We start from the raw sequence: 13,472 nt of genomic DNA, 5'->3' as shown, positions 1-13,472 counted from the left end.
CTTGGGGAATGTGGGTAGGAGGCAAGCACTGACAGCAGAAGCCATAACAGCAATACTAGGGTTTTTTTGTGTGTGATGATTTCAATCCCAAGTAAGATAAATTAGGTAAAGAGAGAAAGAAATCATCCAGCCAGGTTCCTATTGGCCCAGTTGTGAAGGTCTTCAGCCAAAAGCTCCTCCAGCTTCCTGGTGTGAGATGGAAATTGCCATGGCCACCATGGGACTTTTCCACTCATGCTTCTAGAGAAGCAGCAACCCAGGAGCAAGGGTGGGGTTTTGGTCACCCTCTAATTATGATTAGCAATCATAATTATTCTTCCTCCCTTCTGCCAATGGAAATGCCCTTCACTGATGATCAAGTCCCCAGAATCTCTCCTGGGGATGCTTCTGCTGCATTGTCCAACCACAGCAACGAACGCAAATGGGCTCTCCTGAGCCTCTGCCTTACTGTACCCGACTCACTTCTTGAAAATCCTCCCCACAGCCTATTTCAGAGTGATTCATTATAACCAGGGTGGGACTGACAATCTCTTCAAATAGAGAACTATGTAGGAACTCCAGGAAAATAGGTGTGCTCAGACAACATGCAACAGCACAGGGAGCCTGGAGAAGTTTACACCTGCCTGGGAGATAGGCTGTTCCTGACCTGCTGATGTTTCATAGCTCTTAATATTAGTTAAGTTTAGGAGAGTTATGGGTTTTGACATTGCCTTTGTTATTTATCATATCTATTGTCCTTCAGGGGATGCTGGAAGCCCCTCCATGTGGCAGACCACCATCCAGTACAATAAATAAATGCATGGGAGGACAGTGCTATGGACCTTCCTTCCACATTGCAGCTGGATTCAGCCCTGGTTAAGTGAGGAACTCCAGTTTCTCCCCTTGCCAGGATTTCCACTACCTGTGCAGGGGTTCAGTCCCAAGTGGATGGTCTATTTCCCAGAGAGAAAAAGTTCCTTGATAGCTGCTGCTGTGTGCTGGCTCAGGCACCAAGTTGTAACCGCAAGGTCTCAGGAATTAAAGTGTCTGAAGCACATTGCTGATAGGTGGTTTCATGGGGCTCACGCAGGGGTGGAGCAGCCCCTCTGGAGGCATTAGGGGTGTCAACCCCATCCCCTGCATCACAAACAGGCACTGCACACTGAGCTCAGGCAAAAACGATGTCAAAGAGGCAAAACAAAGCGTATTGTGTTTGGTCTATCTTGCAAAAAATTATGCATTGAACAAGAATACTGTGGAAGCAGAGTGAGAGCGGTGTACACGGCAAAGTGTCTTGTTGCTTCTCTGAGACAAAGGCAGACAAAATTAATCAGCAATGATTTGTTGTGCCAGAAAATGCACGCTTCTGACTATCTGTAGCAGATTATTGCCAAGGAAATAGTTCCTCAATATCCCAGGCACATTCCTGACCTGTATATTATGAAGTTATTTCTGCTTTATGATTTGTAACCTGTAAAATGCCTGTGATCTTAATAAATGAGAGCTTGTTGCCTCCTGAAATCCACTGTATTTCATCTTTTGCTTTCCTCCTTTGGCAGTGTTGTTATTTAGACTGAGTTAACATTAGTATTCTCTCTGAGCATATACACTTCCATGAATCCGATATCATCGCCGCAAGCTAGCACCCTTAGGACGCTATGACACCATCCATATGACATATGATCATGGGTGGAAGCATAGCTGGAGGCTTTATGGAAAACACTGAGGATTTCCCAATCTGCACTTCTTTTTTTTTTTTTCCCTTTTTTCTTTTTTTTCTTCCCCACAAAGACATGTTGTGGACTTTTTTAATTGCTTCATCAAGCCTATGACCCACAGCTCGGTCTCCAAACTTAAGAGCAAACCCACAGCAAGTAAATTACATGGGGCTGCCTTATCAAAAGTCTTCCTGCAGGAGAGATGAAATTGCCTGAGGTACAGCCTGAAAATAGTGGTCAATGCACAGGAACGTTTTTATGCTCCTCTTTAGGATTTCTGTGCTTATAGTGGAGGCAGAAGTGGGGTGATGCCCTGGGGGGCACTGTGTGTCCAGGGGGCCACCCCCAGTCTGCCGTATGGGAAAGCCGGGATTCTCAGAGCATGAAGTGCAAGCAGATGCTTTGACCCTCTGTGTGATCCAAATTATTTCATCCATTCTCAGCTCGCTCCATTTTCAGGACCAAGGAGGTCTCTGCGGTGCTGCCAGCAGCCCCAGTGAGAGCAGGGCTGTGGGTGGGAGCACCCATGCTAACCAAGCACTACAAGAGGTGCAGGGAGAGCAGCCCCCACCCCCAAATCCCTAACGCAATTCCAGCCCTGAAAAAGCCAGACATCCCCTGAAACACTTTTATGAGTGCACATGGAGAAACTGCGGAAAATATAACTGTTTGTGAATAAAATGGAAATTAGTGCTGTTGTGTTCACCTGTAAGTTTTCCTTTAAAGCCAGTGATTGCATTTGAAACCTGCAATTCTCAACAAAAAGAGAAAAGTTCAGTGCTGATTGCTGGATATTTGGACCTCCCAGTGCAAACATTAACTGGCTGAGAGGCACTCTGGAATGTAATGAAGGAAACAATACTGGGAAGTGAGCCAAGCGCAGAAACACTGGCGCCTGCAACCTAGGGATTTGCCTCCTAGTAATAGGAGCTGAACAAGGCCCAGCACTTCTGTTAGGCTGGAAATGACATACTGTGATCCTTGACTTAGCCAAAGGGATTTTAAATGGAGGAAAGAGCTGGCAAGACAAAATCTCCTGCACTTTTCACAGTGTTTTCTAAAACAAGCAAAGGAAATCGGGAGAAAAGACTGCAGTCTATTACATTTGATCCAGTTAAGTCAAGAGTGGAAGCTTTTTAACTGCTGTTATTATTTTTTTATACTTTCTCATCATGTCGCACCACCCAGAAAGCACAGACATAAAGCAGAAACTTGAAACCGCTTTCATTCAAGAAGAAGGGCACCCCAACATTGCGTTATTGACAGGAGGTCTGAAAAAACTGACAGCTGCAGAAATTGTACAGTTGAAGTTCAATTCCCAAGGAGCGGGAACGATGTACTGATGGTATTAATTCCGTTTGGAATTGTTAAAGTAAGAAAAGGTTATGGGCAGAGGAAGGGACCTGGTATTTTTTTCTTGTAACAAAGGCGAACCTTCCTTCTTCCCTGGTGTCCTTGGACTGTCATCTCCAACCTTTTGAAACTGTATCTGATTATCCATGTGGCAATTAATCATAATTAAGCAGGCTTGAGATTTGGAAAGGTACAAAGAAGGTGGCTATAGATCTGGCTTTTGTCCTGAGTAACCTCTTTTTTTCTTCTTTTTTTTTTTTCCCCCTTCTTTTTTTGGCTGCTGAATCTCATGTTCGGAGCCATGAGAGGGAGGGCTGCAAAACCCAGGAAAATAAAAAAAGGAGGCAGAAATAACAGAGAATGTATGTGTCCGTGTCTGTGTGTGTGGCACCAGAGCCATAGGCATCCTGGTTTCTCTTTCTTTCTCTTTTTGGACACTGCAGTCCCTGGAAACTTAGTTCCAGCAAACTTGGACGCAGCCCGTTTCCAAGAGGAAGCAAGGTAACAAATTACCTTTCTAATGCCAAGTGATTTGGATCCATTCTTACAAACCAGATTTCTTCAATTTATTACAGGAAAACATTCAATCATTATACGCTGGCACTCTGTCTGGGGCACATGGAATACCATTCTACCCACCCCGCCCACATCCAGTTTTTAAAGGCTTAGTAAGCCCAGAATGTCTTCTTATTAAATGTTTTATATATTTATAATTAAAATACTGGGCTGGCATTAGAATCATTTTAACAGATGTAACCTGACACAGGCTTTCTCTGCCCAGGGTCAGGCTGGGAAACAATGGCTTCTTTAACTCCTGCCTTCTGCTCAGGTTTCTGTTTGCACATGGGTCCAATTTGTCCCATTTATGATTAGGTTTAAGTAAGTTGATGTGCTATTTATTTAGGAGAATTGCCATTTCAGACTATTACCATATTCCCCTACAATATACATTACAGTGTGGTCTATGCCTGCACTGTCCATTATTAGGTTATTATAGTCCCGAATATGGTCCCAATTCACCAAAACAACAACAACTAACTTGATTCAGGCATTAAGTGATTTACTGCAGCTCTTTATGTTGGAATTAATGTACGTACCGCTCGCAAAAGCCAACACCCCCCTCCTTGCCCCCAACCCTGAAGGCTTACAAAGGCCATGTGCTGGCATGTGAAAGAGACTTAAATGTTGGGATAATTGATTTAAATATCAGATATGGACTCTGGGCAGGGAAAAGCAAAGGGCAGGGTCTGCCTTGCAGGGTCTGCCTTTTTGTGGAGCACCAGACAAGGTGCTGCTCACACTTTGCATGGCAGGATTGGGCCCCTCTATCTGCGTGTGCTGCTGGGAACACCTCACTGTCCCTTGCCATCCCGCAGAGCTGGGAGCCCCCGTTTCTCTCCGTTACCCATAACATATGTTTGCTCCACCTTTGACGCAGCACTGAGGAAATGTGAGGGTGATTTACAATGACTGGCCTCAAGCACGGGGCTGGCCCTTCTCTCCCCCACTGCAACACAGCCCCTGGCCCTGCCTCAGAGGAACGCGGGGATTGAAGCCAAAGGGTTTTTCAGCAGCTCTGCAGCTCCCCCCAGCTGTGGACACGGCCCCAGCCCTGCCGACCTGCACCGTCCCTGCATCCATCCCAGCATCCATGCTGGTGGGTGGGAGCATCTCCACTTGCAGGCTCCAACAATCCCCGTGCTGCCCATCGCTGTCGGTGCATCCAGCACACGGCCAACAGTTGGAATTCACCCAATGATAATTTCAATCCAGTGCACCATGCACCCAGTGCTCACTGGCACTGCACCTCCTGCCCCGCAGCGAGAGCTCTGGCTTCCATCAGAGAGGTTCCAGGCTCCTTAAATAGCTGCATTTCGGTGCTGTACCAGGCATGAGCCCTGCACCAAGGAGGGAGAGGAGGTGACTTCACACCAGCCCTGAAGCTTGTAGTAGTCACGGGCATCTACTCCAGCAGTGGCCCATCATAGGCAACATTTTTGAGCTAAGAAGACAGCCATGAGACTGGCTTTTCATTTCTGCTGCAGACACAGCTCAGGAAGTGTCAGTGAGAACACTGAATTATTTCAGTGGGAGGAGAAAAAGTGCAAGAACCTCTTGTTATGGACTTGGTGAACCTAACGGCTTTTCTCACAGTGGCCGATCAACAAATGCACTTCCAGGCCAAGGCAAAGGCTGTGAATGGAGATGGAAATCCAGCTGGCTGCATGCATTGCTCAAATGAGAGGCAGCCAGGAGCTGTAAGAGATGCTACCAGTGCAGGCAAGGAGAGCCTCAAAATCTTGGAGCCATCTCTGCCCTGTCCTCAGGCATCTAACATGCACACGTGACTTCTGTCCTTACTGGGCTCTACTGGTTTGGGATTTGAAAAGGCACACAGTGCGTAAATCACACACGTATCTGGTTCAGTTCACACTTCTGTGGTGCATGATTTGTCCTGAGAATAACCTGTTAATAAATCAAGCTGAGCCCCACAAGAGGTTGGAAATGAAGTTAAATGCTTCACCATCTGGGATTCAGCCATGGCTAGGTTCAATATTTGGAGTGATGGGGAGATAAAAAGCAATTGTAGTTGCATATTTACTACTCTATTTCACAGAGATAAGATGATAGAGTAACTTTGGTTGTCCTTTTCAGCAGGGGCTTTAATCTGAGCTTACTTAGACATCGCCATGAAAACAAGAGGACGAAGTGCAAGGCTTAAAACTGCAAGCCTGGAGCCTGTGAGAGTTCTGCCTTTTGGAGGTGAGATGGATTTTTGCGTTTGGGATCCCTGCCCACCTCCTCCAGCACCCTGCCTGCAGTGCATCGCTTTAGGGACCCCATCCAGGTCGTTTGGAAGTCGGGCTTGGAGCCTGCTGTAGACATGGAGCCACAGCATGTCCAACTGTGAGAACTTGGGAAAACCTGCTTGGCAAAGCCTCCTTCCTTTCCCTTTGGTTGAAACCTCTCCACACATTTATTTATTTATTTATTTATTTTCCCCTTTCCAAATCCCTAAATTGACCAAGCTTGTGAATTTCGCCTGAGTTTGATCAAATTCAATAGAGAATTTTAAACTAAAGAGAAAAAAAATCAGAGTAGTGAGAAAAAACATGCTTCCTATTTACGTTTTCATTGGTGGTGGTATTTTTTAATCCTACCATGGATTCCTCCTGCAGCCACCCCCCCCCTGCACACCCCAAGCGCTGCCCCTGGCATGTGCTGCCTGCTGCAGATGGGGCATGCACAGAACACGCGGCCCCGCAGAGCTGGCACACAGATGTTGGCATCCTGCTCTCCAGTCAGGCTGTGTTTTGGGGAGATGGCACGATGCTTCCCCATGGGAAGGATGGCGGGGGGCTCCACCACTGCTGCTGATAGCTCTGTCATTGTGTTCGGCCACAGCATCCATCCCTGTCGCCCAGCCCTTCCCATGGTGGCATCAGATGTGTTGCCTCACAAATGCCTTTTCTTTCCACTGTATATCTTGTCTCTTCATAGTTTTCTTTTTTATTTTTGCTGCTCCCATTACAGTCATCATGCTTTGGGCTCACCAGCACCAGAAGGATTCACTCTGGAAAGTGCTGAGGAATGAGCTAGTCTGGTCCAGCCACATGCAGAGGATGCTGAGCAATCTCAGTGAGTGCAGCTTGGCTGCTCAAACCATTCCTGTTCAACTTCTGAAAGACTCTTGTAGTGTCTAAGACCTCATTTATGTGGGTGAGAACCACATCTGAGTTTACGTCTTGCTTCCCTTTGCTTTCCAGCCTCGATTTCTGTCCAGGGAGATGGTGATGCCCCGTCCCTACAGATGCCTAAGGTCAGAGAATCGAGCTCTGAGCACCTGATGGAGCTGTGTCTGTCCCTTCTCACTACTGGGGAGTTGGACCAGGTGGCTTTTAGAGATCCCTTCCAACTCAAACCATTCTGTGATTCTACAGACTATAAGCAGTGTGGGGCAGTGTTTCCTGCACTGACATGTCCTGCATTCTCCTTGTACACATGAAGCAACATTCCCAATCAGGATGTTATATCCTGAATGCTGAGAAGATGGACAGAGGAAAGAGTAGGAAAGCTCAGAAGTTGAAGGCATCAGGCAAGCAGAGCTGCCAGTTCCCTTCAGTCCCAGGGGACCTGGTAGCTGAGCACTCTTTAGAAATGTTCACAGAGCTTACGCCCTACACTACAACCCTGCATCACTTCTGTCCAGCAGCCCTGGGGATCTCTAATGCAAAAGACAAAAGCCAGAAAAAGCTATGAAATGCTGCCAGCAGATTGCAAGAGAAATTGCAAACCAGAGGGTGGCTTGGGGGCTGGCAGACAAACGGGGCCCCACCTTCTGCTCAGAGCAGGTCCAGAAAGAGCAGCCTGGGCTGGCTGGAAGTGTCTGTTCAATGAAAGAAGTAGAAAATGTACATGCCATTACATTTCCCCAAGGTTCCTTACGTCAGAGTTCTGTTCGTAGGCCAAATATAATACAGCTCCCATTCCTACTACAGCCTTAAAATTGTTGAGAAGTCTTGTTCTGCCCCCAGATCTGGGGCCACCAAAGGGCCCCATGAGCACCCAAGGCAGTCTGCCCACATGCAGAAGGATGAACTGTGTTACACGGCCCTGCCAGCAGCTCCTCATCTCTGCTATGGGATTGTGATTTCAGTTTTCAAACTTTTTCTTTTCCCCAAAGTGTTCAGCCTGGTGGACCAGATACCCGGAATAAACCTGCCTTTTGGGGATTGTATATTGCTATGCGCAGTCTATAGCTTTGCATATACCTGCTGGTGTCTGCATATAGGTATGTGATTGAAGTTCATTTCTCAGGAGCCAGTTTTTTAGACTGTCAATTGTGGGTTTTAGATTTGACTAACTTTGCAGGAAGGGATGTCTGGAGGTCATGCAGTCCCACCTCCTGATCCGAGCAGGTCCAGTGAGATCAGGTGGTCTTGTCCAGGAACACACTGAGTATTCCCAATATACACAGTTCAGATATCTGTGTAGCAGATACGCTTCCAAAATATGCAGACATAATGTAGCCTCCCCCAAGCCATTTACACTGAATTCTCAACAGTTTGGGGGGCTTTTATTTTTAAGCATTTCTGAGCAGCGATCTTTCTAAGAGCAGTGCTCAGCTCAGGGCTGCAAACGGTCGCAACAAAACACGCCGTTTAAAAGTCTGTTGTAGTACAGATCAAACCAAGGAAACCTCATCCTGCCATCTGGAGTCTGCCCGAGCAGTGGAACAGAGCCAGGTTTGCAGAGGTGATCACAAACCCATCCACCGCCACAGTGCAGCGCAATGGAGCGGGAGGCAGCCATGCTGTACTAGCTTGGCCTGAGGCAGGCAGTGCCAGCAGGGATACAGCCCAGGCATCCCCATGGGAGCCAGCTGGCCTCCTCCAAACCCTGCTCAGTGCTCAATCACAACACCTCTCTCTTCTCTTTTTTTTCTCTCATTTGCTTCATGTTTACTCTGGCCTTGAACCGCTTAGCTTTGCTCCAGGCACAAAATCAAGAGGCTTTCCTCTTGTTCTGCTTCTACCTGGTCTCAGATGCAGCAATCCAAATCCTCAAGGAAGATTTAACACTCTTCATATTGGTTCCCTCCATAGTAAAAGGAAGCAAAAAAACGACCCCATTCCCACAAAGCCAAACTTTATGGGCTGGGAGCAAGCATTCTCCTCCCTGTCTCTAAGGAACTGGTGGGATCTTATTTATGTCAGCAGAATCATAGACAGTTTAAAGTTGGAAAAGGCCACAGCGATCCTCAAGTCCAACCCCAGCCCATCCTCACCATGTCCACTGATCTGTGTCCCTCAAAATATTCATTAGCTATCATGATAGAGAGGGGTGGATGCTCTCAGACAGAGAAAGCTGCTGGCATAAAGCTGCAGCTGGCAGGCCAGTGCCATGTGTGCTTCCCATGTACTCATGACCCTGTAGGACTGTGTGGAATCCCTCTGTAAGGTGACTGCTCTCACTGATCTTTGGGATTTCTCACCTTGAGAAAATAAAGCACCTGAAGGCCCCATTCCATGACTTAGGCCATATTTTGCTTTCTTCCTCTGTAAACCAGTGGATCCTCCCTCCTGGTCTCAGCCCATTCTGGATCAGGCCCAAGGAGCTCACCATGCTGCTCTGATGCAGCCCACAGTAGAGCTGGAGGCACAGTGATTGGGACTGCAGCACTTCACTTGGCTCTCTGTGTCCACAAAGTGTGAATTTCCCATTGGCTCCATTCCATGAATTCTGAATTTTCTTTCTTTCTTTTTTTTCTTTGTTTTGTTTTTAGTGGCTGAGCTCTTCACCCCAGAGCTGTGAGGAACATTCAGGAGGAAAATGAAGGGCAGGAAATGAAGTTCCCAAGTGCTGAGGGTTTTGCTGCGGTGAGAGTGAAGCTGCAGCTGCACGCGGTGGTGGGAAGCCCTGGCTGCCCTGCGTGCTCCCAGCAAACATCAGCTCACCATCCCACCATGCTTTCACCTTCATTGCATCAACAGGCTGGCAGGTATGCACTGTTGTTTTGTAGGAAGAAATAGAGTAGGTTACATGCTTAGCCAATGCAAGGTGGCACTGTGCCGTGCTGATTGATACCCACAAGTAGGCAGACTCGCCAGTTGCTTGCCCAAATTCAGGTAAAATCCCTCATAAGGATTACAAAGCCTCTCTGTTCCCTGATTTTGGAGGGGAGGTGCATCCATGGAGTGCAGCAATAGATGGTCCTTCAGCACTGAAGGCTTGGAGACACTTAGACACCCATGGCAAGTGCCAACTCAATTCCCAGTGGTTTAACTTAAATAAGGAATGTGGCACTTGGGAAACCAAAGGAAGGATATTTGAGTGAAGACTGATTGTGTGGTTGCGTGAACCCTGAGCTGGAATTTCTTCATTTCCAGACTTAATGAAGTTGGCTAAGTTTCTTCTAAAACCAAACAACTCCCGTGAGACTCAGCCCCACCTCCTCATGCCAGGATGCACACACAGCTCCCATTGCTGGGCAAAGCATCACTCCCAGGAAACTGACCATCTTTGAAGACTGTTCAAATCACAGCTTAAACACGAATCTCTGTAGTTGCTTCTGAGAACAAATGTAAGCCCAGAAAGCAGATCTTGCTTTGCTCTACACCATTTTGGCCTCAGTGGTTCTACGTGGGAAATATCAGCAGTTTTGTGGTCCAGCTCATTATTTGCTTTGTACAGGAGCAGTGTGTTTAAGGCCAAAGAGTGAGCTCTGCTCCTCGTTCACGTAATCAAAGGGTCGACTATTCCTACTGATATTTAATACATTTCATCTCCATCTTTTAATGCATACATTGAAGTATACTGTGTCTTTAAAAAAGTCTCCACTTTGACTGTTAATTTAGCTTCCCACATACAGTCTCATTTACTGTTATCTATTTTTATTCTCACTGGGGATTAGGTAAGCAACTAGCAGTATCTCCAGCTGTCCTTTTTGCATCACTATTTGAAAACTGTGTAGACCACAAAGAATGTAATTACAAAAACAAATTGCTGGTACAACTGCTCTGTTAATAAGCAGGGACCCGTTCGAAGTTCTCAAACTTAGAGAGACTGTTTTAGTCTTCAGTTTTCATTAAGCTGTGGCTACAGAGAGCAGATATAATTGCATTTCTTTTCCTTTTAAAGGCTACAGGTTAGCCCAAGTAATTTGTATATAGCTTTTTTCTCTGTAAGTCCGAATCAGCTCTCTCAATGGAAAACATTACATCGGAGGGGTCATTCCACAAGTGTTTTGCATTAGTGCAAAAATTGCATTCATGTACTAAGATGTTTAAGCACCTACAAAGTTGTCGCCAACCATCTGCACTGCTGGTAGCACTAAATCAGCCGGGTACATACGTAAAGCCAGTGTAATTTATCTGTCAGGCAGTATTTCATTTAAAACATATTCCTGTAAAATATGAAATACTTAGAGGCACCCACTTTCCCATTTGAGTTTGATGTTTTCCATTACTGCACGAGTAAAACTGTCTTTTTAATGGAGCAAGAAAATCTTCGTACATTGAGGCTCTGCCATTAGGAAAGGGGCTCCGATTTGCATTATGTTAATAGGCAATTACCAGCATATGAGAAGTGGAGAATCTCGCATGCATGCACACTCTGGGGGCAGCTCCCTCGGCTCCTCTCCAAAGCCCTTGGCCTTACAATGGGGCTGGCTCTTATAAGCCTTCCTATTGCATCTCCATATAGAACAGGAGCACCTGATCCAAAGCAAAACACAGAGAAGCCAAGGTGCTGCTTCACGGTTTTGCACATAAAGCCGGGTGAACTTTATGAAGCTTGAGCTTCATCTTTGACTCAGATTTATGTGACAAAGCCATCTAAGTCTGGAAATACGTTGTACTGTGTTTTACCATTCTCCAAGATCTGATAGACTTATATGTTGTGTAGTCTACAGAGCAACACATTAATTTGTACTGTTCATGATCCAAACTGTTTACACAGAAAATCTGGACTGGAGATGGATGGAGAAATGATCTTATTTTGTCCTATTCTGCAAGATACAGTGTTAATAAAATATTTCCAACGAACAAACTAACCAGCCATGGGTTGCTGCTTTTTTTAATATAAGATGCAAAGTCTCCATATGATTTTTCCAGATCCTACCTCTGATTAATGACATACCACTCTGGCTGAATTTATGTTCAGGGAAAGCACAGGCTGTGCTTCCTTCCCAAACAGAAACAAGATGTGCAGTCTCCTTTACCTGCACCATATGCCCATTGAGCTGGAGGAGCAGCTGGGACACAGCCTGGGGGATGCAGGGGAGGTTAAGGCTTCACCCTCCCAACCGAAAGTCCACGTACATGGTTTTCTCCTAGTGAACCAAAAGATCTATCCCTAAGCACTGATGCCTACTTCCAGCTGGGGCTAAGAATTATGAATTATGTGGGGGCTGGGACTAGATGATCTTTGAGATCCCTTCCAACTTAATCTGTTCCACAATTCTAACTTCCTTCTTAATGTCCAGTAGGAACACATGGAACAGCCCTGCTCCAGACCACACCATGCAGCACCTTGCAATGTCAATAAAGGTAGAGATGAAGAAATGTGATTGGAACTGCCAGTGAGAAGCCAGACATGCAGAATTTTGTCAATTCACATAGCCCTGATCCTAGGACAAGAATGTCAGACCATCTACAGGCAGAACCAGCACTTCACCATGGGTGTGCAGATAGAGAAGAATCTCATACCCAAATGGCTCTTGCTCTGCCCTACTTCTCCCACCCCAAACACAACAGAAAGGTTTTCTTTGGAAAGATTGCCAGCTGCCTGCCAGGAACAGCTCCTCCAGAGGATGCAGGCTGCTGGCAGCAGGGGAGAAAGCAGAGGATGAGCTGCAAAGATGGAGGTTTCTGGGAAACTCCACAGCCTGGAAATGGGGGGGGGGAGGGTGAGGGGGATGAAGACAAGCACTTGCTGATGCTGTTGGTCTAACTTTTAAATCAGTTTTTAATTGCATGAAAAGCCATCCTCATCCTTTTTGATTACATCCTTCTATCACCCTCAGAACCACAGCATTTGAATGTCTTATTAATAAAAGCTATTTTGGAAAATAAAACTCCTTTGGAATATATGAGGATTAACACTGTATATAGACCACGATGGCTTAAAAGATATTGTTATGGTCTATTGTGCAAATACATATTTACTAGAGCTTTTGAAATACAGATAATGCAAATATGTATTCAGGGACTTTTAAAAATGCAGATTATTGACCTGACAGATCATAAAGGCTCCTTTGAAACCATTCTGGGTTACAGTATCATGTAAATACTTATTTAGGCAATTCTTAAGAATCTTTTCTACTACAGTCAGTGAAAATCCTCATGAAAACAAATGTTTTGCTCACCTGACAGCCACAGCCATTTCAGAAACTCAATATCTCCTCCTCCCATCTTTGCAGAACCCAGCTCCATCTGCCCTGGGTGGTAGAGCCGTGTCCTGCAGGGCACAGCACGGCATCCTGGGGAGGTGGGGACCACCTGGGGCAGTCTGAAGCTAAAACAAGGGATGGGATGTGGAGAAATGCAGTGAGACTCCAATCTTTTAACAAAGCATTTGTACATGCTGCAGCATCACCCACAACCAGCCCAGACTTGGTATCTGCTGTCACCCCATGGCTGGGTAAAGGGAGCAGGCCAAGGAAAAGTGTTCCTTATCCCTCATTTGTTTAGAGCTTGTTTCCCACAACAGGGCAACCCACTGAGGTTGTGGATGCCCCATCCCTGGATGCATCCAAGACAAGGCTGGATGTGGCTCTGGGCAGCCTGGTCTGGTGGTTGGCAACCCTGCACATAGCAGGGGGTTGAAACTAGATGAGCATTGTGGTCCTTTTCAACCCAGGCCATTCTGTGTTTCTATGATTCCCAGCTTCTTATTCCTCACAGTTGCATCAGTAAAACG

This window comes from Coturnix japonica, chromosome 8 (genome assembly GCF_054131305.1).
Source record: "Coturnix japonica strain WE chromosome 8, WE-NBRP24, whole genome shotgun sequence".
In the NCBI taxonomy this organism is placed as follows: domain Eukaryota; kingdom Metazoa; phylum Chordata; class Aves; order Galliformes; family Phasianidae; genus Coturnix; species Coturnix japonica.
The sequence above is the reverse complement of the archived record's forward strand: the minus strand, read 5'-3'. Positions refer to the sequence as shown.